Here is a 26,634-nt window from a genome sequence, read left to right as displayed (position 1 = left end):
AGTAGTTAGTAATATATCTATTGCAGCATATACCTCCATGCGAGGCCCCGGCAAATGGGAATGAAAAAGTACATGATCAGCAAAACAGGGGATATGAGGTGACTGAATAGCAAACTGCAGTGTGAAATAAATGAAAAAAGATCTTCCTGGTTAATGTGAATTGGCACCACAGTTTCAATGTGTTGCCTCACACCGCAAACATAAGTGTTATCTGAAAAAAGTTTAATTGGAATGGATGACTGCTGTTTTGAGGCCCATATAACAGCTTGAAATTCTGTCTTGTGTACAGAAGAAAAATCTGTACCTATAGTCTGGAAGAGGAAGCCCTAACATAATCTTTGCTGCCCAAGGAGGAGCCATCTGTGAGAAGAGAGACACTGCTGGCTATGAGAACAGATCATATTTTTGAAAGGAAGACAAAGGCTGTGAGGGAAGCAACTGAATTAATTTATCTAGAGGATAATGACAATCAATAACACAGGGGAAGTTAGCTAAGGCAGTTTGCCAAGAGGATGAGAACTGCCATAACCACTATTGCTGAACCAAACAAAAGGAAATAATAATGTTGCCCCTCATGTCCAAAAAGCTGGATAACATGCATCTGCCCACATGTGATCAATCCTGCCACAGCATCATAAAAGGGAGTAATGTTTTTATGTGTACTATTTGGTATATATAGCCCTTGTAGAGGACCCCTAGATTACCAAACGACCCTAATGGGCATATGTGAAATTGGGAACATAATTAAAAACATTGATGAAGGCGAATTGATTCTAGAGAGCTGAGTATTAGGGACAGCCAGATTCACTTTATCCAAGGTAATTATAACCTCTGGTGTAAGAACTCTTGGACAGGTAGGGGCCTACTTCCCTTTGAGAATGTGAAAAAAGGGGCTAAGTCATAAGTTGTTAATGTGAAGAGCTGGGCAGAGCCAATTAATTACCAAATACAGTCTGAAAATCAGTTACATTTGCAAGATGATTAACCTGGATCTTAACAATTTGGGGCACAATATGTCTTTGTTGGATAAGGTGACCCAAATATGAAAAAGGTGCCATGGTTTGCACCTTTTTTGGACCACTACTAGGCCTGCATTATGAAGGGCATTATCTAGTTGAATAAATACTTGGTGTAAGGTGGATGAGGATTCATGTGATTAAAAAAAATCATCCATGTGATAGATAAGCAGAAAGATGAGCCTGACAGACTGACAAAATAGCTGCAGCACAAACTCTTGACATAAGGTTGGATTATTTCTCACTCTTTGTTGCAGACAATACCATTGGAAGTGACAAATAGGGGCATGATGATTAACAGAGGGTAAACTAAGGCAAAACGTTTTTTATTTTGATGATGAAGGAGGAGTTTTAAAACAGTCTTTTAAGTTAATCACCATGAGGGAAAAATGGAAAGGAATGGCTATAGGACTGGGCAATCCTGGTTGAAGCACTCCCATAGGTTCCATAGTGTGATTAACAGCCCACTGATCCTGTAGTAATCTCCAACATCTTAACTTCTTTTTTAGTACAAAAATTGGGGTATTCTAAGGGCTACTGGAGGATTCTAGATACCTCATCATCATCTCTTCATTAATTAGTGTATGAACTACTGTAATCTTCTCCTTAGTGAGGGGCCATTGGTCAACTCAAACAGAGTCACTGGACATCCAAGACATTGGATGTCATCTATGGGATTGGAGAAGAGATCAGAACTCCTCCTAAAAATGTGAAAGTGACTAGCCTATATCAAAATAGTCTTTTTAGGAATAACTGGAAGGGGCTCTGTCCTTCCTTGTTTGTTTTTATCAAGTTCTGGAGTGAAAAGGAAACCTTGATGCAACATCTGATGAGTCACAAAAGAATTAGGGCTACGTAAAAGTGCCCCCATTTTCTGTAATACATCAGAACTCCATAGATTGACTCGCATATGGGGGAGGACATAAGGTGGAAATGTCCAGAATGGCCTTCTCATCCCTGCAAGTTAACAACTTGGCACTTCTATTAGGGGAAGAAACTCTGCTCAACATCCACAGGCCATGCTGTAGGCCAACAGTGTTGGGCAATAACCAAAACCTCCACATCTGTGTCTACAAGTCCTCTGAATGTTTTTCCTTCAATAATCAATTCCATGTGGGGACAATCTTGTTGAATCCAATACATATCAGAGAATCCAAACACCCTTGGGTCCCCTTTCCTTATAGATTTTTACAATTTCTGTCAAAGAAAGAATGACCCATTGAGCTATATGCCCAATTTGTATCACTCCCTAGTTAATTTGGTTGAAAATTACTAAAACCAGAAAGTTCTTGTGGGTTCTATTATGAGAAGCTGGAAGCCCACATGAAAGGCTATGCATGAAGCACACTTAGGTCCTGTCTATACACCAGCAGCCTAGCAGAGCATGGCGCCACCCATGATGACTTCTTTCTATGTGTCCTCACTTTGATGTCTTAGTAACTGTATGTATTAATCATATTGGAAAAAGAGCAAAGAGAAGGGGTATGGCTAAGTTTGCATTCAATGGCCTATCATAGATACTAATTCAAATGCTGAACAATTTAATGATGTTCAACATTTAACCCTGTGCCACTGAGGCAGACTTTACAGATCAAGCAATGTACCAGATGGAACAATGATAATAGAAACATGTGCTTCACAGGACTATCTTCCTGGATAATGAAAAAAGCAGTAAACAAAGAAGCAAACAAATAAGACAAATAATGGAGTTAGGACAAATAAAACGAGATGAATAAACAGGACACTGTGACAGACGAGCATAATTTTAGGTCTAGGATAGCTTTTCTTAGAAGAAGTTACAACTGAGCTATAGAGAATGAAAAACAAAAAAACACACAGTCATCTGGAAACACAGAAGAATAGTGCTCTAAACCAGGGATTTTTGACGTTAGCACCACTGATATTGGGGCTACCTAATTCCTTGTTTTGGAGAGGTCATTTTCTCCACTACAGGATGTTTCGCATCATCCTTGCACCCAAGGGTAAAAGCCAAAATCTGTTTCCAGACATATCCCACAGGAGATAAGCTCCGCCTCCCTTCAGAATTGCTCTTCTAAATATAGGAAATGAAGCGTCAAAGTACTGAATAGGATGAGATGCTACTGAGGCCGTAATGGCTGATACATTGTGTCAATCTGAGAAGTTTAGAAGCTTAACTAAGTGGCTCAACATGGGGCTAGGGTCCTTACTTTGTAAACAAACTCAGCCTGTGCAAGAGGAGGGCATGGAGATGGTATGGCTATAAAGAGCCCCCCCAGGTCAGGTACCCTTATACAATATAAAGGAGGAAAAGAGGGTTGCTCCCCCTACCCCTTTTTGCTCTTGCTGCTTTTGCTGTCTTCTGCCACCTTGAGCTGTTGCCCCTGTGCTATGCCACCCTGCCTAGGAGCAGCTGATTATGGACCAAAACTTCGACAAACTGTGAGCAAAATAAACTCTTCCTTCTTTAATGTTGAGCATTGGGTATTTTGTTACAGTAGCAAAAGAAAAATGACTAAGACAGGTTAGTAAGAGGAGATCACTCAAGTGTTAGTAGGCCCTGGCATAAAGTTTGGATTTTATCTTGTATAAATTGTGAGTTATTCCCATAACTGGCGATGTCCCCACAGCCAGCTGACAGCATGAAAGCAGATGTGGACCCCACTGGAACCACAGGCCGTGCAGGAACCAGGCTAACTTTACTTGAAATGAACAACTTATATGTGTACAGCTTGGTGGGTCTCACGGCTGCAGCACTCTTGCTCCGCACACCTCCACTGAGGCATGGAGCACTGCTGCCACCCCAAAGAGCACTGACAGGAATTGAACTCAGGACCTTGTGCTTGCCAGGCAGGCAAGAAAGTTGAGTTCCCATCAGGAAAGCTTCTCCACAAGGCTGAGCAGTGCACTGTCTTCACCTCAGGATCCAGGAAGTGATGTTCAAGATGAGGATCAGAGCTCCCCCAAAATGAACCGTAGCCATTCTCAGCAACAAAGGGGTCCAGAGCTCCTCTTCTGACATAAACAGCCAAGTTAATCAGGAAAACCAGCATGACAAGTTCACCCAGGGGAACAGGAGAACCAGTGGCTTCCAACAGCTTCTTCAAACAGCGTCTCTAGCAGCGTCTCAGCAGTTTCTCCCATTCTACCTTTTATGCTGCTGGCAACAATCCTCACTCGGGTGGGCCTTCCATGCCCAACACCATGCTAGTGCAGTTCCTCTGGGTGTAAGACGTTGACCACCAGTTAGCTAGCTACTGCAGAGATGGACTGATGGAAAGTGTAAATTTGGACCACATGACCACCACCTTTCACAGGGATGCAGATGTCAACACCAGCAAACTGCTCCTCACCCAGAAGCAGAACAGACTCTAGTAATGTGTACTGCAGCATACAAAACTCCATCTTCTCCAGGGGACACCCAGTCATGTTGATGAGCCATTGTCCCATTTGCAGTGTGCCACTGCTGTGGCTTCTTATAGCCAGAGACTTGCACCAACTGCAGCTGGTCCTTGGACGGCATGGTTGCTAGTGTAGATTAGAGCTCTTCGTTGCATTGCGCCACAATAAGAAAAGGGTGTTTGGTTTTTCTAAACCACTGCTGGTGCTCAGAAGCAACCAGGACAGTGACGGCCTAGACTCCTTCTGAAAATGGGAATATCCAGGCCAGCATGGGAGGGTCAGGAGTACGAAGCAGGGGCACAAGGTGTAGAGAGGGTGCTGTGTGATTGGGGCAGCAGGTGCAAGACCCCGGAGGACACAGGAGGACAAGCTCACCCCTGTCCTGCCAGAATCACCCCAGCCCTCATCACCACTGTTAGGTCAGGTAACAGCTGGCGCTGTGGATGCTGGCACTAGATGCTGGGTCTTGCCCCTCCACAACTGTTTTCATCCTCCCACTTACTCTCTAAAGTAGATCCTCAGCCAGGTAGGGTGGTGCACACCTATCATCTCAGTACTCTCAGGAGGCAGAGGCGGGAGGATTTCTGTAAATTCTAGGCCAGCCAGAATTACATTGGGCCATCAAAGCCATCTATGGTACATGGTGGGACCCTGTCTCAAAGAACCAAAAATGAATAAAGTAAGTAATCTTCTTAAAAAAATAAATTGTGTTATTGAACAATTTTAAGTTGGGGAGAGATGTGTTTATACTGTAACAGTCAGCTTTCAGGCAGGTATAGTGGTGCATACCTATAATCTCAGGAGGCAGGAGGATAGCTGATTTGGGACAAGCTTGAACAATTTAGCAAAATACCATCTCCAAGATTCACCTGGAGGGTGAATGAGATCTCAGGATCAGGCACAAAGACACACCATCATGTTGTATTGAAAAGGAAAAAAGACCAGCAGATTGAGAAGCAGCAGGCAGTGCAGGAGGAACAGCCCAGGAGAGGATAATGCCATACTGAGAACTTCCTCAAGCAAGAAGCGCTTGATCCTGACTACATTTTTCTGGTGGCTCATCACCGAGTCACAGGCTGATTGCTCTTCTTGCCTCACTATAATTTCCTCTCTAAGCCTTGATGTCTTACTCTAACCCAATCATGCTGTTCAAGAACACTGAAAGACTTCTCATTTCAGCACTGCACTGGCCGTGTTCACTTTGGTCTGTTGGACTTTTCTCTTTTAACAGTTACATTTCTTTCTTAGCGTCTTCAAATACATCAGCTATGAATCTTTGAAGCTGAAGCTCAAATGTGATCTTCCACAGAGCCCTTGGCCCACATAGATGTTTCTATTCTAAAAAAAAAAAGTCAGTAAAACTGCCAACCTTTTCATTCCATCCACTAAATATGTATTTTTTTAAACATCAGCACCAGGCACCACACTATGACTTAAAACTACAACAAAAAGCACTATGGTCACTGCTTTCTATAGTTTAGAATGGAATTAGTCTGTTCAATCCTCTTCAAAATACATTCAGGAAGAAAGGACTTTGTTTAGTACCTAATCCTGAGTCAGTCTTTCAACCATTATTTCTCTGTGCGCTTATTTTAGCCTGCCCCACCCAGTTTGGTCATGACTTGCCACACCTTTGGCTGCTGATTAATTCACGAAAGTCTTGGATCATAGCTCCTCTGGACAGCAGAATGTTGCTACTCCTACCAGTCAGCAGTGTTAGGGTGAACATAGCCACAGGACGTACATTTCCCAAAGTCTGAGTTGAAAACATATTCAAAATAACATGAAGAGGATTTACGTGTGCTCCTGGGGTGTACTTCGGGGCAGTCTTTGGTATTTCAAGCATACTCCCTTTTAGTATCTCTTTGCCAATCTCCCACCCCATTTTAAATCTATTTGCATCAGATGCAACCTCTTCATCCCTAAATTAGGACCTATTACAATGCTATCATTTAAAGTATGATTTAAAAGTATACAGTCAGGATTTAATCAAATTTTTGAGGTTATCATAGAGGGTATCTGTAATCTTTTTTTTTTTTTTTTACTATTAAAAAATCTTTATGTATTTATTTGGTACAGGGTCTTGCTACACAGCTCAGACTCATAATGATCCTCCTGTCTCAGTCTCCCCAGTGCTGGGATTATAGGTATGCACTACCATGCCTGGTTTCAATGGACGGCTCCACGTGGCGTGTGGTGCCTGGGATCAAGCCCTGGTCCTTGTGCTTGTCAGGTAGGTGCTTAGACCACCAAGCTATTTCTCCAGCTCTGTATTCTTTAAATAAGGAGAGGAAATAGCAAAAGCCTCTATTAGCCAAAGTTTATATTATTCCTCAAGAGTGAAAATGGCCCAGTTCTGCCAAAAAAAAAGTGAAAATGGCAGTTGCTTTGCCAGTTACACTTAGAGAAATATAGTCTAAAATAACTTTTATAATAAAAATAAGTCCAAAAAAAACTGAAGACTAAGCTGTATCGAGAAGTTATAAAATGATCCAGGGAGGAGGTAAATACTCAACTGAGACTTGATGGATCTTGAGCGTAACTAGTATCATAGAAGTGCAAGTTTAGAATGGCTAATGTGGAGGAAACAGGGAATAATAGGGGATCGGTAATCATCTCCAATCAAACCCTAAAGGGCCCTGCAGGTGACAGGGAATTTCTGAAAAAGTTGTTCATGATCACATTTTCACATTAGAAAGATTAAATAGAATGGAGGTTGGACTGAAGTAGGCAACAACCGGAGGACACATAACACTGCAGTAACCCCAGGGCGATGAGTCAGGCAGATGAGGACTAGAAGGACTGAAACAGTAAAAATGGAGGTTAAACAGAGGGACGGATTGAGAAATATGCAGGGGGACAAGTCAATAAACTTGATATTAGAATAGAGGGGGTCAAGGAAAAGTAAGAGAGACTTTTGGATTTCTGACTCTGGCTACTCCACACTAGCTGTTCTAAACTTATAATAGGGTACATGCATTATATAAAATCAGAAACAGAAATGGCCTAGGTAGCAGGTGGGGTGAGGAGAGAAATGGCACTAGGAATAAATTTTGGTAAAGAAGCCTGGGATAGCTGGGCGTGGTGGTGAATGTCTATAGTCCCAGCACTCAGGAGGGTGAGGCAGGACAATCATTGTGAGTTTGAGGGCAGCCTGGGCTACAAAGTGAGCTCAAGGTCAGCCTGAAGTTCATAGCAAGACCCTGTCTCAAAAAAAAAAAAAAAAAAAAAAAAAAAAAAAAAAAAGGCCCGGGATATATTTCATGAAATATTATGAAATCTAAACAAAGATGCTATTGCTTTAAAGGGCTTGTTCCAAAGATGTGTATGTACATGGACATCCTTGCATACTGGATACCTCATGGGCTAAGTCTTTAAAGGGAAAGAGGCTGCTCAAGGAGATGTGCTGAATTATATAGAAAACAGAAGAAAACAGAGTGCTGTGAATAGAGGGCACTCATGGAAAAAATCAAGTGCATCACAGAAGAGGCTGGAAAATCAGGAGGAAATACTGTTCTCATTACCTACAGCAACGTAAGTTTCCCCCTCCCTTCCACTGGTCTCTTAGATCTTATGGATAGGAACTGCGGCTTCATTTCATTTTCCTTGGTGACTAATTCAACATAGTGGGAAACGTAGTAAATGCTCAACAAACTGATTCAGTCCAAGCACATCCACGCACTTGTCTTTGCTTTCAATCAACCTGAAAAGTTTTTTCATCGTATTTCTTCTGATAAAACTTTCAGCGTGCCAACGAATTCACTGAAATCCATTTTTTATGATTAATACGTTGTCTGCACCAGTTTAACGAGTTCCCATACTTTAATTTTGAAAGACCTTGCTAGTAATGATGGTGACAAGTTTATCACTCTTCCTAAGAAACATTTTTTCAAATTATTATTTTCGGTACCGGGGATTTAACTCAGGATCCCGCGCTTGCCAGGCAAGTGCTTATTCTACTGAGCTATCTCCCCGGCCCCTTCAAATTGTTTTAAAACAAAGCTTGGTCCGGTCTCAGCAGCCACTCTGGAATTCATGACGTGTTCGAAACCACGGGAAAAGGAGGCAGCCGCGTGTGGCTGACAATTAACTATGAATCCGATCTGTGTGAGTAAAGCGCTCATTTCATTACAGGTCAGGAAACCCCCGGCCGAGGACGCCGCAGTCCAGCCCGGGGAGCCTCGCAGCGGCTCGGCTGCGCAGACCCGGACAGCGCGGGGTGCTGCGGGCTGCACGAGCCGGGTGACACCCGGTACCGGTCTTCTCAAGCGACAACACCCAACCTCCTCTTGTTCCTTGGTGAAGCCGCATTCCGAGCTCAGAAAGTGCCAACAAACGGCCAAGAGCACCACAATAACCTCGCCCAGCTGAACCACTACCCCCAGTCCCGGCCACGCCACGCGCAGGCCGGTAGAGCTGCCGGCGGGCCCACTGCACAGCCGGGTTCAGAGAGAAGGCGATTCAAGCGCCTACTCTCGCGGGATCTCGCGCCTCCCCGAATCCCCGCGGGAATAGATAATGCGGGTCTGAAAGCCGGGAATTCGCGTGCGGGGGCGGGGTCAGCACGGTGAGCCCGGGGGCGGGGCCGTCAGGGGCGGGGCGTACAGGGGGCGGGGCTCCCCGGACCTGTTGATCGCAGGTGTGGGTGCCCCGGCTGGCCCCTGCGAGCCGGGCGTGTGCGCATGCTCGGCGCGCCGGGTCGGGCTCTGGGCTCGCGTCCCCGCCGCCTCCGCTCCAGTTCCCGGTGAGCCTCGGCGCGGTGGCGGTGTCCGTGTGTCAGCCCGGTGCAGGCGTGAGGCGGAGCCGGCCCAGCGCGAGGCAGCCCAGTGGGAGTGTGTGTGAGGCCCACATTTCTCTACCTGGATCGCACGCTCCCGGCGCGGCGAGAAGAGAGCTCACGGTAGGTCCCCGAATTAGATCGGGATGGAGATCCGAGGACCCGCGACCCTCCCGGGCCCGACGGGGCGCTCCCCGCCCCGCCTCGGCTCGGTGCGGAGGCTCCCGGTCCGGCCCTGCGCGCTGTCCTGCTCGGGACGACGGGACCGGACGGGACGGGAGCCTGCGGAGGGCGCAGAGCCCGGGGTCGCGGGGAGCGCGGGGCTGGCGCGGGAGCGGCGGAGCCTGCGTCCGGCTGCACCGCCCGGCACCGGCTTGCGGGTCGGGCCGGCCGCCCAGGCTGGCCGGGCACTGCTTCTGGGGGGATCCAGGACGGCTGTGTTCCCTCCTTGGACAGGAGAGTGGAGCGGCTTCGTGAGGACTTGAGAGTGGGTCGCTTGCCAGGGTGGCAGACGTGGAGCGTTAGTGTTGAGCGTCCAGCCCGCGGCTGGCGGGGCGTTTACTAGCCGCCGCCGCTGCCGGCGAGCAGGAAGTGCTGGCGCAGGTGTGCCGGGAGGGGCTCGGAGCCCGCCATCCGAGCCGGCCGAGGTTTGTTATCCCGCTACAAGGTTTTCTTTCTTCATTGCTGAGCCTGATTAAGCAAAATGAACCACATGGCTTTATCTGTTAGGCAACAAAGTTTTCCAAATGTTTTCTTACCCAAGGTCATGTTGGGGGTATGCTTAACTGTACATTTGGGAAGTTCTTTGTAACGAAGATCTTATTCGCTCTTAGTTCGTTTTTAAAAGAAAAGCCTGGCTGATTTTCGGTACTGAAGAGGAGTAGTAAGTCCTGTTGCAAATAAACTTTGGATTAAATTGATACTTACTCGCTCCTTCACTTTTTGTTGTATGTTCCGGGGTAATGCTCTCGGAGGCAAAAATCTTCATCCCCCTGAAGAGAAATTTTAAAAGAATAAAGTGAGCAAAACTTTTTCTGTAAAAGTACTATATGATCCGTTGTTGTCACAAGAATTCCGAATGGATGTACTGTAGAAAGGAGGTATAGTCTGAAACACAAGGTTCTTGTTTTATATTTTAGAGGGTTTTGTGATTGCTGGCTATGAACAATGGAAGTGATTTCTTCAAAGTTATTTATAAATGAGACTAACAGGTAGTTGTGTATTTTTTTCTAAAGTGTAAAAAAATAAGAGACCGAGACCAGGCCTTTCTGTTTTCCTTTGACTTTTTAAAAATTTGTAAAATTGTAGTTGTATACAGCACATGGAACTTGACACAATGATTGATTCATAAATAATATTTTTTCTGAAAGATCCAAAATTGCTTTTTTAAAAGATACCTGTTTTATTGGTGTGATGCACTTTTCTACCTGGTTTATTCTTTTGCTTAAGAAAAGTCACAATGTTCTTATGATTTATATGATAGGATTCAAGATCTTTTGTTTAGTGTCCAGTAAGTGTTACGGTGTGTAGTGTCAAGAAATACAATTTTAATGCCATGTGGCTTAGCATTTTTTTTTATTAAGACAAAGTCAAACCTTGGAAATGGTTATCTATTTTAAGGTGGTGTACACCTTTAGCAGTCAAAATGAGAATGACTTTTTCAACTGGAGATTTTTTGGAGCTCACCTTCTGGGCTAGAGGAAACATTACCCTATAATTTTCCAAAAATATATTTGAGGAGGTGAATTAGACTCTCCTGCAGAGACATTTAGTTACTAAAATACGTGGCAGCTTTAACTGGAGGGAATTTCTTAGTTGTAGACCCTGAAGACAATTTACAGAGAGCTGGCTTATTTTGAACAGTGCTAAGTGTGAAGCTCTTCTTCATGAGCCCTTATTTTAAGAAAATATACTAATTTGTCTAATGTTTGAAAAGTTAGGTAAGAATTGGTGGTGATGCAAAGATAGCATTATTGTATTATTAGTTTTATAATGAGGAAATTGAGATAATTGGGCTTTACAGTGTATGTACATAATAGGAACAAGAAATAAATGGCAACTTTCTCTGCCACAACCTGAAATATAAGTTTATGCAACATAAATCTTATTTCACTCTTAGCTGTTTTAATTAACAAATTAGTTATCTAAGGTGTGTTTACAAAATATCAATATCATTTACAAACATTTGTAAATAACACAAATATTTTGTGTATTTACAAAATATCAATGTATTTTGTAAATACTTTGAGGATTTTAAGAAACACTGAGTTAGAAGTTTTCCCCCTACATTTTGTGCTTTTCAAAGCTAGCAAGTGTGTTGTAAAGTTATTGAGCTGCTATTGTGTGCTAGGCATTACGGATACAAATCTATTTAATAAGACCATGGTCAAGTTGTCATAAGAAAGAATTCTTCCTCTTCTTAGCCTCAACGCTGGTTGTTTTCACCTCCACCAACTACACTGAGTTTAGAAAGGTGAAAGTCTTTTATTTCCTTTATGATTCTGTTTCCCTTTTCTTCCTATTCCCCTTGGGATCCTTCAGTTACTCGTGCCACACCCTAAGGTATATTGTGATCTAGCAAAGGGTAGTACTTACTTCATCCTTGTATTACCCCTATTTTGTGTATTCTTTTGTTAGAGAATCATACAGTACTGTGTTTATCTTGTGCAGTACTATGCTGCTGTACAGACAGAATACCTCAGAGAGGTTAGAAGGCGAGGGTGGTAGGTAGATTGCATAGGACCAATATGTCCTGAAGGTTTGTAATGCCGTAAAGTTCAAACACTGATACCTAATCCCAGTGCAATAGCATTAAGAGGTTGGGCTTTGAGGAGTGATTCTGTCACAGAGGTAAAGCCCTGTTTATAGTAACAGTGCCCTTGTAAAAGGCAACAGGGAGCTTGTTATTCTCTAAAAACACAAGAGGTTGCTGCAAGAAAACACTGTCTTTGTAGCAGTGTCAAGCCTTCACCAAGCACCTTTACCTTGGATTTTCTGCCAAGAAAATCTGTGAACATTTCTGTTTATTTATAAATTGGTCAATGTAAGATATTTAGTTATAGCAGCCTGAGTAGGTAAAGTCAAGAGTCTTGTAGGCCTTTATAAGTGAGTTTTGGTTCTTAATCTGGTGTAATAAAGACCTGTAGCAAGTTTATGGGTCAGAGAAATGGTAGAATTTCATTTTGGGAGGATCTCTAGGGCTCTACTTGAGAGTAGACTGTAAGCTGCTAGACAAGGAAAAAAGCCAGGAGAGAATGAAATGGCCAATCCAGCAGTCCAGATAAGATGTAATAATGCTGCCCAACACCAGGATTGTATCAGAGGGGTGGGGAGGTTAGATTCTGACTGAGATAGGAGGGAAGGAGATGTTGAAGGTAACATCCACATGTTTGTTCTGAGCAACTGGGAAGATGAAGTTGCCATCAGCTAAGATGGGGAGAGGGGATAAGCTAAGCACAGGTCACTGTGGGCTTTGTCATGGCAGAGAAATGTTAGGTTATGCCTGCTGTGAAATCATTTTCTATGAAAGTCTTATTTATTTATTTATTTATTTATTGCGGAACCAGGGATTGAACTCAGGCCTTTGCATTTGCCAGGGAAGCGCTTATTCTACTGAGCTGTCTCCCCGGCCCCGGAGATCATATTTTTAAAAAGTGGATACTAGTCTTTCCTTTTCTTTTGGCTTTTACTATGCTTGCCAAAATCTGCTGTTCTCATTTTTGTTCTTTACATAATATTCATTATTCTTTAAAGAAATAAAACACTTCCAAACTGATGAGTGTGTGTACATGCATGTAGGAAAATCTCCTTACTGAAATCTACACAGAATTCCATAGGAAGAGGGAGTTGTAAAATTTACAGATGGCGCTGGGAGAAGTTGCTTGTTTAGCTAGAAGATCAGTGAAACTGCCTAGAAGCCAGCCTCATGGAAGTGGGCCTTCATGGGGTCCTCCGAGCTTTAGTCATTCCCACACCATCTGGTTCTCAGACGTCATGCTAGTTGTGAGGGCATTTTTAAAGCTCTGTGTTCTACTCTGTACAACCAGAAAGTTGGAGGGAAGAACAAAAAGGTCCCCAGCCTTGTGTTTTGTAATCACCAACCTAAAGTAATTAAAAGTATCAGAACAGACCTCTTTGTGGTCAAGCTGTGGCGTGGAATCCGAGGAAGACACACACACACACACACACACACACACACACGAGCTCACTACAAATCATTTGCCATGAATCATTTGTCTTAGTGCTCATGCTACATTCTGGATTCGTGTATGTTCTTTCTCCAGTTAGTTACCAATGGGAATTAGTAAGTATATAAAAGCAACACGAAATATGGTACAGATATTTACTGGACACAAGATAGAGCAAAAAAAAAATTTTTTTTTTCATATTTAGGACGGGGTCTACAAGGTCTCACTGCATAGATCATACTCGTAGTGATTCTCCTGTTTTCAGCCTCCCAAACTCTGGGATTGTAGGCGCGCCACCACACCCATTCTCAGTTGCCATCTCAGCATGCCCCAGGAATGAGGCTGGCACAGCATGGACCCTGGCCACTGTGCTCTGCCTAAGCAGGAAAAAAATTTTAAAACAGTGAAAATTAGTATTTTCATTAGCAGTCGTACAGGATCTTTTTTTGCTGTACTTTTTCTCTTTGTTATGTAAGTTTTCTAATATAATGTTTTCCAGTTCCTTAACTTGTAGAGTGACAGTGCTTTTGTACATCAAAGGTCATATGTTCTTTTTTTGGGGGGGCCAGCTCAGCCTGTCCTAAGAGTGGGACTGGCACGGCATGTGGTGCTGGGGATCGTACCGCGGTCCCCTGTGTCAGCCTAATCTTGCCTAAGTAGGTGCTTTAGACCGCTGAGCTATCTCACCAGCCCCCAAGACTATATATTCTTTACCTATACTTCCCTTACTACAATGCTTCAACTTTATAAAAATGAAGATATTTCATGATAAAAGTTCTTTTTGGTATTACCTCAACTTACTACATCTCCTCTAATTGTTGTCTAGTTATGTAAAATAAGACCTTAGGTACTTTTACTAGTAAGATGCACAGTAGTAACACATGAATGATAACTTTTTTTGGGTTTTTTTTTTTTTTTTGTGTGTGGAACTGGGGATTGAACTCAGGCCTTTGCGCATTGCACTTGCCAGGGAAGCGCTTATTCCACTGAGCCATCTCCCCGGCCCCAGTGATAACTTTTGTCACTAAAGTTTCTTACACAAAAAATCACAACAGATAACATTTCTAAAATGATAAAGTTAACTTCATCCAAATTAAAACCCTTTGCTTAAAGTTAGAGTATTCTTAAAGGTCAATGAGATATGCAATCAATTAAATAATGTATAGAAATTTTAAAATTGTATTTCTCTGAAAAGGATACAGAAATGGCACATAGGCACGTGCCATGTGAACAGTTATTATGGAAATGCACATGCAACCATGATATGTTACTGCTACGTCCTCAGCAGAGTAGCTTCAGTTACAAAGACCAATAATAACTGTGCCAAGCGGTAGAGGAGACGTAACTCACCTGTGAGGAGTGGGAATTAAGAATTGTATAGTAAAGGAAAGTTTGGAAGGGATTTGCAGTTCCTTATTAACTCAGTCATACAGCACACCATATAAGCCTGCATAACCCTGCAACCCCACTCATTGGTATTTACCTAAAATAAATGAAAACATATCTACAGAGAGCCTTGGACTGAATGCTTGTAGTTATTTTATTTATAATAACCCTAACTGGAAACAACTGAAATGCTTCTAGTAAATAAGTACATTTTGATGCATCCACCCCAAAGATTATTGCTCAGTAAAAAGGAACAACTACTGATTGATGCAGTCAGCGCAACTCAAACCCCCAATTACACATAAAAAGATTGTATGATTTTGTTTGGAAACAATTGAAATGGCAAGGACGGAAGGCAGATAGGTGTTTGTTGGCATTTGAATGTATTAGTTTTCTGTTACTGCGCAACAGTCACCACAAGTTCACTGTTTAGAATGGTGTCTGCCTGTTTCTGCAGTTGCAGTAGCTCGGAAGTCCAGACAGCTCCTTGGGGTCTCACCAGATCGAGGCCAAACCGTGCAGCAGCGCGCTGGCTTCTTATCTGTGTGGAGGCCCAAGGGCAGAATCTGCCTCCACACTTACTGGTATTTTGGGCACATTCATTTCCTTATAGGACCAGGCCTCATTTCTGCGCTTGCTATCGAGCAGTATCTCCTCTCTTGGCCCAAGGGCCTTCCTCATTCTTTCTTGCGTGGCTGTGCCCGGCTTCAGCACAGCTGTGGCACACTTGAGTCCTCCTCATCTTTCAAAAGTGAAAGCCTCTGACTTCTTCCTGCCACCAGCCTGAGAAAGCAGCCTGCTTTTACGGGCCCTCAGGATTAGAGTGGGCTCAACCCAGTACTCTCCACATCTTAAGGTCCACTGTGCCATGTCACATACCATATTGACAGTACCATGTTGCTGTCTTCTCCTATTTACAGGCTCCAGGGAATAGCATATGTCATGGTTGGGGCAGTCATGTGCATATCGTAGAATTCTGCCTGCCGGTAGGGGAAGGTATCCGCTGTGAAGAGGCAGGAGAAGGCTATTCGGGGTGGTGGAGGTGTTTTGTTGTGGGAATGCTTGACTGTTGGTGTTTGTCAAAATTCACTGACCTGTACGCCAGAAGGGTAAATTGTATCAGATGTACATCACACCTTTGAAAAGCTTCCTAGATATAAAAATGCTGATTTGGAAATTGGCACTATTGACTTCTGAATTGTTTAATTTTTGTCTTATTGACTAATAAACAGACAAAAGTACAAGCAAGATAGAAGGAAATATGAAACTGAAGAACGAGAATAGCAGTTGTGTGTATGAGGGGATTTAGTTTAATGCTAGGGAGGAAGGAGTTAGTTGCTAACGTAACCTCTAGACCTTCCCTTACTGTTCGAATCCCCTGTGCTGCTTCTCTAATTGCTAACCAGATATTTTACCTGGAAATCATCAAACTGAGTGCCCTGAGAACTTCTGCCCTAGACAGTTGTGCATAATGTAGATGATTATGCTGCATGATGTAGATGAATATGATTTTATTATGCTATTAAGTAAAATGAGGACTGAAAAAGTACTCTTGTCCCTTTGGCTCCATATAATGCTTTTTACCATAAACTTGGTATTCCTGATTCTTTTTTCAGCTTATAGCTTACCTCACCTGAATGTTTGTTTTTTTTCATGTATTACTTTTTTTTTTTTTTTAAATTGATGCTGGGGACTGAACCTAGGGACTTAATGTTGAGCTACATTCCCACCCCTTCTAAAATTTTTATATTTTTTAAAAAAGTTGTTTGTTTATTTGGTACAGGGTCTCATTACGTACCTCAGACTGGTAGTGATCCTCCTGTCTCAGCCTGCCCAGCACTGAAATTAAAGACGTGCACCACCATGCCTGGTTTGGTGGCCCGCATGGCATGCCTATCATTCCAGGCCTGCATGTTCTACGGAACTGAGTATCTGGAATTGAACCTGAGTTCTTATGCTTGCCAGACAAGTGCTCAGACCACCAAGCTATCTCCCCAGCCCCCAACATTTAAATTTCAAGACCAAAGGTTGCTAAATTGCCCAGCCTGAGCTTGAGCTTGCAGTTCTGCTGCCCCAGGCTCTCAGAGTGCTGGGCTTATAGGCAGACACCACCACACTTGGCTGCTGTATTATGTTTGTATATGTTAACTATTTACAAATCCATTGTGTTCACTTTGCCAGAATTGCTTATTTAAATGTTTACAAGGCCTCTCCCCCTGAGGTTTTATAGAAACTGATCCATTTTGTCTGGAATGGAACTGAATATTTTCTCTGAATCCAGCTCATTTTCCTGTATGTACTGTCTGAGTTGGTGCATTGGCACGACCATTCTTCTTCCAGTAGGGAGCCTGGGAACTTCTCCACTTCGTAGATTTTGCTGACTTCTGGAAGATGTGTCGTGTTCATCTCCTCCTGCTGCTTCTGCCTTTGCGCAGAACCATGTCTTCTGTCTTCCATTTTCCTTCACCAGCCTTCTGATAGTGCGGATTCACTCACCTCAAATAATCTTATTCTCTGTCATCGTCTTTTTAAAGCACAGCTCTCTCATTTCTCTGCTTAAAACCAGCAAAAGCTTTTTACCACCTCTGAAGTACAGGTTAAGTATCATGAGTGACCGTCAAGACCAGGACCAGCCACGTGGCACTTGTTCTTTATAGTACAGGGTTTCTTTTGTCCTCATGTGCTTCCTAAACACCTCAGCCTTCCTACACACAGCAGCACTCAGCATACGGATGGGATGTGACCTCTTCCCAAATGGCTATTATTTCTGCTTCCATGCTGATCATGTGCTATTATATGCATGACTCTGACTTTACATGCCCACATATTTTGTCCTTTTTTTCTTTGTACTCAAGAGCCCGTGATTGAGTTCATCAGAATCATTAGGTTATGAATCATTATTATTGGTTCTCCACAGGGCCACCTCCTCCCCTTCTTTATCTTTTGCCAAAGGCACATACTTGTACATAGGAATTTTTCTGTAATCCACCATTCATGTTTATATTTACAAACTCTTGGAACAATTTAGTGTTGAGGGTGTGTTACTAATTTATAAAAGATATAAGTACCATTTCCTTTTTATTTAATGTTTCCATTTGTGTTGAAAAGCAGTCTAGTGTTTCTGCCACTGCCCAGTTCAGCATTTCTGTACTTCATATTTTGCATAGTGTATTAGGAGCCCACATCTAAGTAGCTAGTTCTTTGTGACCTAAGAAAATGGGTGTCACCTCTTCATGGGCCCAGAGGAGAAGTCCTTTGCGGACAGAATTGCCGCTTTTATGCACACTCTTAATTGTTTAGAGTACTAGTAAGTCTCATCAGGAGACTCTGCTGCAGAAAAACTACCTTAGCTCACTGTCCTACCACCATTACTGTTCTCATTTTCCCATATAACAGCCTCGCAATAATGCTGCATTTTTTTTTAAATGTATTTGGTACAGGGTCTCACTGTGCAGCTCGGACTCGCAGTAATCCTCTTGTTTTCAGCCTCCCCAGTGCTGGGATTACAGATGAGCACCATCATGTGAGGACTAGGTGGCTGGTTCAGTGTGCCTGGGGTGGGGCTGGTGCGGCATGTGGTGCTGGTGATCAAATCCCAGTCCCTATGCTTGCCTAAGCAGGCACTTGGTCTGCTGAGCTATCTCACTGGCCTTCTGAGGTTTCTTTTTATATTAATTTGATTTTTGCATTTGTTCTAGGGATGCTCTGAAGTAATATGTAGTCTTTGGTGTACTATCTTCTTATGATAATTTTATAAACTTATGGTTTTTACACATTAATACTTTTAATTAATGTAACTCACCTTAACATTGCTGGGTTTCTTTGGGTTTATGTATCTTGATATCTCTTTTATTTTTGCATTTATGTTTGTGTATGCACATGAACACATAACTATTTTATATAAGTGTGATTAACATGCATATCATAGTTGAGTGCGTATGTGTGTATGCACATGTGCAAGCAGGTGTTTTCCTTTCATTTTCTAGCTGGAGTATCCAACCTCTTTTCAGATACACATGTAATTACTCAGGGGATCATAAATATACATGGTTTTATTAAAAGTCATATTAAGATTCTACATGTCACCTTTGTACACAAAACACTTTTTTGTTTTCCTCTCATTTTGTCGAATGCTTGCTTTCACTCTGTCTCAGTGTCTCTCTGTTTTTATCCCGGTGTATGTCCTGAGCCTAGACTTATGACCAGGTGACCAGATGTCCCTCCCACTGGCAATGTGTTTATCCTGGCAGATGCCTCATGGCTTGTCTAACCATGTGCAGTTTATCCCTACTGAGGTGACTGTTCTGTGTGAGGTTTCTAACAGGGAAGGAGGTCAGGTTTGGGTGTGTTAGACAGGTGAGACACGGGTGCAGCGAGTCAACTGAACACATCAGGTGGCAGGAACAGTTTCTTACCCATGGAGAAGAAGTCAGCTTGCTTCATGGTGCCAACAGGAAGGAGGATTGTCTCCCAGGACATGCACAACTCAGCCAGTAGGTGGGGGACGTGGAAGAAAGCATGGGACCGGAGGATGTAAGCCTTCACTGGGCGCGCGGTGTTAGGCAGCAGGGTGGTGCACAGCATCCTAAGTGAGTTGAGAGCAGTCTGGTGCAGGTTCCAGAGACTTGCTGTGGTGATATGTGCCCGCTGTGCCTGGCTGCCCAGTGCACTTAGGGAGCGGGGGGTCAGGAGGGCAAGGCAAGTTGTTGTGTCTGCTGCCAGCCCTGAGGAAAGGAGGAGGTCACTAGCAAGCATTTGTACAAGACAGACATCTGGATCGATCTCACTGAGGAACGAGTTAGTCTCAGGGAACTGGAAACCGTTGAGTGTAAGCCCTGCTCTGATAGGAGAAAATTCACCATACATGGAAAATGGGTACAGAGGCAATATGCAGTTACAGAGACTTAGGACAAACCCGCTTTTTGCAAGTGTTTTCGTCCCAGTGGACATTCACTTTGCTTTGTTATTTGCTGCTACTACCTGATTAAATCTCAGGAAAATACTTTTTATTTTGGGAGGATACATTTTTACCATTTCATTTCTCAGGTTGAAGTATGTTTATGTTTCTAATTTTAGTAGTTGTTGCTAGGTTGATAGATTGTCAGAGTGTATGATAGTATAATTAAATTTTGCATTAACTAGCAATAACAGGAAAAAACTTTTTCCTTTTATTCTCACCAACAGTGTTACTTTGAATTTTTTCCCATTCTGGTGGAAACAAAGTATCGCTCTCTCTGTGGCTCTGGGTAGGGGATGCCCCCTTCCATCATTCCCCCCCACCCACAGCATTTGTTGGTCATTCTCTAGAAGGATTCAGGACTCAACATAGAGTTGTGCTCCTTATGATTCATTGCACCAAAAGGGTATGAAACAGAATCAACAGTCTTAACATGAACTGCCAGTGAATCACACAAGGCGCAGGAAAACCTCCAGCAGTGAATTGTTATGGTTTGTGGGCAGTGTTGTCCTCTGAAAGCTTTAGAGACTCACTGTGGTAGTAGTCACGTAGGCATTTCAAAAGGCTAGACCACCTGAAGGGAAAGACGCAGAGAAATCACACTATTCCCATAGTGGAGGGACAGTGGCACACTGTCAGTGGGAGTTGTCAAAGCCTTCCATAATTTTAAGTTTTTAAAGGGCAACCTTAGGAGCAGGCCATTCTAAGAATAGCAAACTCAGACCTGCTATCTTTTTTTTAAATCCTCTTTATAAATATAATTTATTATATAAATTACCCATTTATAGTGTACAATGTAGTGGTTTTCAGTATTTTCACAGAATTCATTGTGGCAATTTTAGAACATCTTCATGACCTGTAAAAGCTGTTTTTTTTTAAAAAATGTATTTAATGGAAAAAAAACAAATTAAAAAAATAAAAATAAAAAATGTATTTAGTACAGGGTCTACAGGGTCTCACTATATGGATCAGACTCATAGTGATTCTCCTGTTCAGCCTTATATAACAAGCACTGGGATTACAGGTGTACGCCACCATGCCAAGTCTCAATTGCTGTCTCAGTATACCCAGGGATGGGGCCAGCACAGCACACCAGGGATGGAACCCTGGTCCCTGTATCTGTCTAAGCAGACGCTTTAATCCACTGAGCAATCTAGCTGGCCCTAAAAGCTGTTTCTTGCTTTATAGCCCCTGGCCCCCACTTCTCCAGTTCTTTTCCTTTTTCTTTTTTCTTTTTTTTTTTTTTTTGGCCGGACCAGGGATTGAACTCAGGCCCTTGCACTTGCCAGGGAAGTACTTATTCTACTGAGTCATCTCCCTGGCCCCTCTTCTTCTTCTTTTTTTTTTTTTTTCCTTTGTACCATGGATTGAACTGCAGACCTTGTGTTTGTTAGGCAGGTGTTTATATCCCTGAACTATCTCCCTGGCCTTACTTCTCCAGTTCTTAATAGCCATTAATGTACTGTCTGGATTTTGTGCTTCTAGATATTTTATATGGTTGATGATACAGTACATGGTCCTTTGTGATTGACTTCTTTCACTTAGCATAGTGTTTTCATGATGATCCTTGTTGTAGCATATGCTAATACTTCATTTTATAGGTACATAATATTCCTCTAAATGTATTACATTTCATTTATCTGTTTATCATCCATTAGTTAAAGAGCATATAGGTGGTTTCCGTCTTTGGGCTATTATGAATAATGCCACATTAGCTCTTCTTTGCATGGTCTCCCAAATATAATATAGAATAATTTTTATATATGGAACTCTATGTAAGATTTTATACATGTTCTATATAAAATAGTGTATATATTTTATGTAGAATTTTATGTTTCAATATGTAAAATATTTTCTATATTCATTGCATAGGAATAAGTAGAGAATCACATTTGCATTCCTGGAATAAACTTTACTTCTTCAATAGTATATTATTTTCTTGATGCATTGGTAGACTTTTCTTTGCTAATATTCTGTAATTTTTTTTCATCTATAATTTGTCCCACTGGTCTGTGGTTTATGTGTTTTCATATTAAGGTTATGTTAGCTCCCTGAACCTACTTGGGGTTACTTTGTATTTTATTTTCACTCTGGCCTACAATATTTTACTACTGAAATTAAAAGTTCTTTGAAGTTTAGATAACAATTCAAGCTTGAATGTGTCTGCTCCAGATGCTACATTCAGTGAGAGAAGCATCTGTCTCTGCCATTCTCCTCAGCCAGTTTTTTAAAATTTCTATACTTTTTCTTGGGTTATTGTTAATAATTTTGTATTTTGCTAGAAAGTTAGTGGTCCCTTCAGATTTTCCAAGTCATCTCTAAAACTTAAGTGGTGTACTTTTCCAGGTTTTGGCCACTGATGTGTCTGTGATCATTTATCCTTTCCTAATTTCATTAGTGTTTATAGTCCTCTTTTTTCTTTCATAAGGCTTATGAAGGTTGTATCTATTTTACTGACTTTTGAAAAAAGAAATCATACACTTAGCTAGCTAGCCTGCTTTCTCTCTCTCTCTCTCTCTCTCTCTCTCTCTCTCTCTCTCTCTCTCTCTTGTTTAACATTTTCTAATATGTCCTTCTCTCCTTCCCCACATTAGATTTTAAATTATTCATAGGCTTTGACTTTTTTCACCAAATTCTGGGAATTAATTTCTTTTTTTCCCCTGGTGCTAAGGATTAAGTTCAGGACCTCAGGTAAAGCATCAGCCACTGAGACCTAGCTCAGTCCAGTCTTAATCCTTATATTTGCTTAGTTTACTTTGTTTCTTATCTTTGCAAGTATGTTGGTTGATAGATATGGACAGTTTTAGATTTCATCCATAACTCTTCACTCTGAAAACATGTTTGCTTTCTGTACCTTTCTTTTTTAGTGCTTTGCACAATTTCTTGAGTTGAACTTACTACTTGCTAATACTTCATCCCTCTATGTAATTTGTTAGTTAATCTGACCTTTTTTTTTTTTTTAATGGTAACAATGCTTTAAAAAAAAAAAAAACCACGCATATCTTCAGTTGGCAAGTGTATCATCCAGTATTTTACTAGAGAAACAGATATAACACAAGATACACAAATGTAGAAGAAATTACAAAATGGGCTTAGAATGCTCATCCACAGAGTTGGGTGAGGAAGCATGCACAGTGTGTCTGCACCCTGGAGACTAAAGGTTCAGTCCAAGGCCTAGGGCTCACTGCAGTGTCCATGCAAGTCTGTATTAGGAGGCCGATGGGTCTGTGATGGAAGGTTGAAAAGTGTATGCCAGAAGGCCGAAGGGTCTGGGGCAGAAGCTGAAGGTTCTGCGCTAGATGCCGGAGGTAATGTCCAAACTGAAGGTGGAAACTGAGCTCCTCCAGAAAACAGAAGCCAGTGCATCCTTCCTCGTTTCCCCTTGGCCTTATCTGGGCAGTGGGCCATCAGAAGGTGAAGAGCCGGCCAGTATGAGCCTTCTGCATCCAAGCTGCATAGTTGCTGAGCTGACTTCGTGGAGCTTCCAAACTCCTCAAGTTGACACAATCAACAATTACAGTTCACTCCCTTTGTCACCTTGGCAACCAGACACATTTCCTTAAACCAGTCTCCAGATACAAAGGTGTGTTCCTAATCACACCTAACATAATTTATCTGACCTGTGTACAAACAGAAATGTAGCAATTCCCTTCCCAGAATAGAAGGCATGTTTTCTTTGGGTTTTGCTTTTATTTCAATTATTTACATAATTTGAACATTATAACACCGGTCTAACAATCCTTAAGAACCAGTATTAGGTCTGTCAACATTATATTACACCAGAAACACATTACAGGAGAAATAATGCAACTACAGTCCTCTTTTCTGTAGCTGATCATGGGATTATAGGTAGTATTTAGAACTGCCTTCTACTACCTATTCTATATTCCTCTTGTCTTATTCACTTGATTATTAAAGTAATCTTCTGCTGAAGTTGCTGTCTGGTGAGTGTTTACATGGAAAGCAAATATTTTTACATCTTTTGCCCATATTGGGAGATCTATGTTTTGCATACCTTTTCCCAGATATCTTCGTCACCAATTTTCCAGTTATGTTCCTTCCAAGGTCCTAACCATCCAGCCAGATGATTGGCTATAACCCATGAGTCAGTATATAGTCACACATCTGGCCATGTCTCCTTCTGAAAAAATGTTCTACCAAGTCCCCTGCCCACAGTTCTGTCCACTGTGATGATTTCTCTTCACTGCTGTCCTTCAAGGATCTCCCAGACAGGGGTTATAGTGCTCCAGCTGTCCACTTGAGGGTGGTGCATGCATAACATGTAGAACCATCCATAAACCAGGCCCTAGCCTTCTCTTCCTCTGGCAGGTGATGGTATGGTACACCCCACAGAACCATAGATACATGCTGAGAAATAGAAGGCATATAGTAAGCACAGGAGACATAGGTATCTGGACAATTTCCTCATGTATTGGTACACTCTGAACCTGCCCTGACCCAGTCATGAATATACCATTTCTATTTAATGATAAGCTGTTGCTGTGTATGCCCAACCTTATGACTTGGTGAATCAGATAATACCCAAGTTGTGATAGGCAACTCTGGTTGCATGGTGACCTGGTGTACCATGCTCAGGTGTTCTGTTTCCACTAAAGCCCAATAATAGGACAACTAGTGTTTTTCAAAGGGAGAGTACTTGCTCACAGATGACAGCAGAGCCTTGCTCCAAACTCCTAAAGGCCTCTGCCACAGTTCACCTGTAGGTGTCTGCCTGAGACCGAAAAGAGCATGCCTGCCTGCCAATGTCACTTGAAGTACTGTTGAATCTGCTGGATCATACGGCTCCGGTGGGTAAGCGGCCTGGATCTGTTGCAGAACCTTTTCTTGTTCTGGGGTCCATTCAAAACTAGCAACCTTCCAAGTCACTTAGTGAATGGGCCAGAGTAAGACACCTAAGTGAAGAATGTGTTGACTCCAAAATCCAAATAGGCCCATAACACGTGGTGCCTCTCTTTTGGTCATGAGGAAGCCAGATGCAACAACCTTTTACTTTTTTTTTTTTTTTTTTTTTTTTTAAGAGTGCCAATTAGAATTAAAACAAAAAAATTACAAATGATGCAAAATTTCACTTAAAGTAATATAAATTTCACTGTATTTGTTGTAATACTATAGTGTTGTCTTCCAACAAGTTATTTATATTACCAGATATAGGCATGTAAAATTGGAAGAAGAAAAAAATAGAGAAATGTGTAAGAAATTAAGAGAAAAAGCACAATTGAAAAAGGAGGTGAAACAAATTAAGTATTAACTGTTCCTTTCCATAGACCAGCAGAAATGCACAAAACAGTTGTCCAAACCATCCTGCTTACATTCATTGATAAGTCTCTTTCCTCTACTCCATCTCCTGTCCTCCTCAACTCAGTAACTCTTTCCTTTTCAATAACTTCATTCCCTTTTCCCAGTATCTGTTTTACTTTTCAGATTCCATTTTTCTTTTTCAGGTTCTCACACTAAGGAGACAATGTGATGTTTGCACCTGCGGGTCTGATTTCTTTCACTTAAGAGTATGTTCCCTAGTTGCATCCATTTAGCAAGAAAAGATTCAAATTTATCCTGATTTATAGCTGAATAATACTCGTGTAAAAATACATCTTTATCCATTCTTCAGTTGATGGTTATCTGGATTTGTTTCCAGGATTTAGCTATGACAAACTGCACTGCTATAAACATGGGTGCGCATATATTGCTGTGGTATGAGCTTTCCAATTTTGCTGGAAAAATACCCAGGAGAAAAATAGCTGGCTTGAATGTGATCTCTAATCCTAGCTTTTTAATGAATTTCCATACTGATTCCCATAGTGGTTGTACCAGTCTGCACTCCCACCAACAGTGCAGAAAGGTTCCTTTTTCTCCAGCATTTGTTATTGGTTCACATCTTGATGTTAGTGATTCTTTCTGGGATGAGATGGAATATCAGTGTTATTTTAATTTGCATTTCTCAAATGACCAGTGTTGGTGAACATTTTTTCGTATATTTATTTGCTATTTGTATTTCTTCCTCTGAGAAGTGTATATTCACCTCAGATAGCCATTTATAGATTGGGTCTTTGACTGGGGAGGGGTGCTTATTTTTGTACATTTTTTATCTGTCCTAGATAGAAGAAGACCCCTGTTAGAAGGACAGTCAGTTATAATTTTTTCCCAGTTTGTTGGTTTTCTTTTTACTCTGCTGGAGATGTGTTTCGAATAAACTTTTCAAAAGATGAGATCCCAGTTGTTGAAGTATTTCCCTGGCAATTTAGTTTTTGTTCGTGAACTCTCTACCTACCCCTGTGTCTTTAAGATTTGTCTCTACATTTTCCTCCAGAAAATTTAGTGTTCCTGTTTTAATGTTTAAGCCTTTGATCCATTTTGACTGCAGCTTTGTGCATGGTGATAGGCATCGGTCTAGTTTTAGCCTTTGACATGTGGAAAGCCACTTTTTCCAGCATCATTTATTAAAGAGGTTTCTTCCAGTGATCCTGTTTGGCCCCTTTATCAAAGATAAGGTGACTGAGTGTGTTTACAATTGTGTCTGCATCTTCTAGTCTGTTCCCTTGGTGATTAGATCTGTCTTTATGCCAGTACCATGCTGATTTTATCACAGTAGCTTTATAGTATAATTTCAGGTCAGGGATTGTGATAACTCCTGAGTTTCCTTTGTTTCCCAGGATTACTGTTGATTTGGTGGATCTCTTCAGTTCCAAGTGAATTTTAGGAAAGTTTCTCTAGCTCTGTGAGGTATACTAATAGTATTTTAATTGGGATTGCATTGAATCTGTATAACAATTCTGGGAGTATGGCCATTTTCACAATGTTCTTCCTATCCAGGAGCATGGAATATTTTTCCATTTTCATAAATCCTCTTCTTTTCTCAGAGTACCATAATTTTCACTTTATATATATTTTATGTCCTTTGTGAAATTGATT

The 26,634-nt window shown here is 41.8% G+C and overlaps 1 protein-coding gene across 3 annotated transcripts in view; it reads left to right on the top strand.

Annotated features, from left to right (window-relative positions):
* The first annotated feature begins 9,052 nt into the window (after positions 1 to 9,052).
* Usp53 (ubiquitin specific peptidase 53) overlaps positions 9,053 to 26,634 on the top strand; it is an 81,505-nt gene continuing 63,923 nt past the window's right edge. For all 3 annotated transcript variants that reach the window (XM_023704423.1, XM_023704421.1, XM_023704422.1), the window contains exon 1: positions 9,053 to 9,297. The gene's annotated coding sequence lies outside the window, so the exon portion shown is untranslated. The remainder of the gene's footprint in view (positions 9,298 to 26,634) is intronic.

This window comes from Octodon degus, unplaced genomic scaffold, assembly GCF_000260255.1.
Source record: "Octodon degus isolate 3935 unplaced genomic scaffold, OctDeg1.0 scaffold00196, whole genome shotgun sequence".
NCBI classification, from domain to species: Eukaryota; Metazoa; Chordata; class Mammalia; order Rodentia; family Octodontidae; genus Octodon; species Octodon degus.
This window is presented reverse-complemented; position numbering and strand designations above follow the sequence as displayed.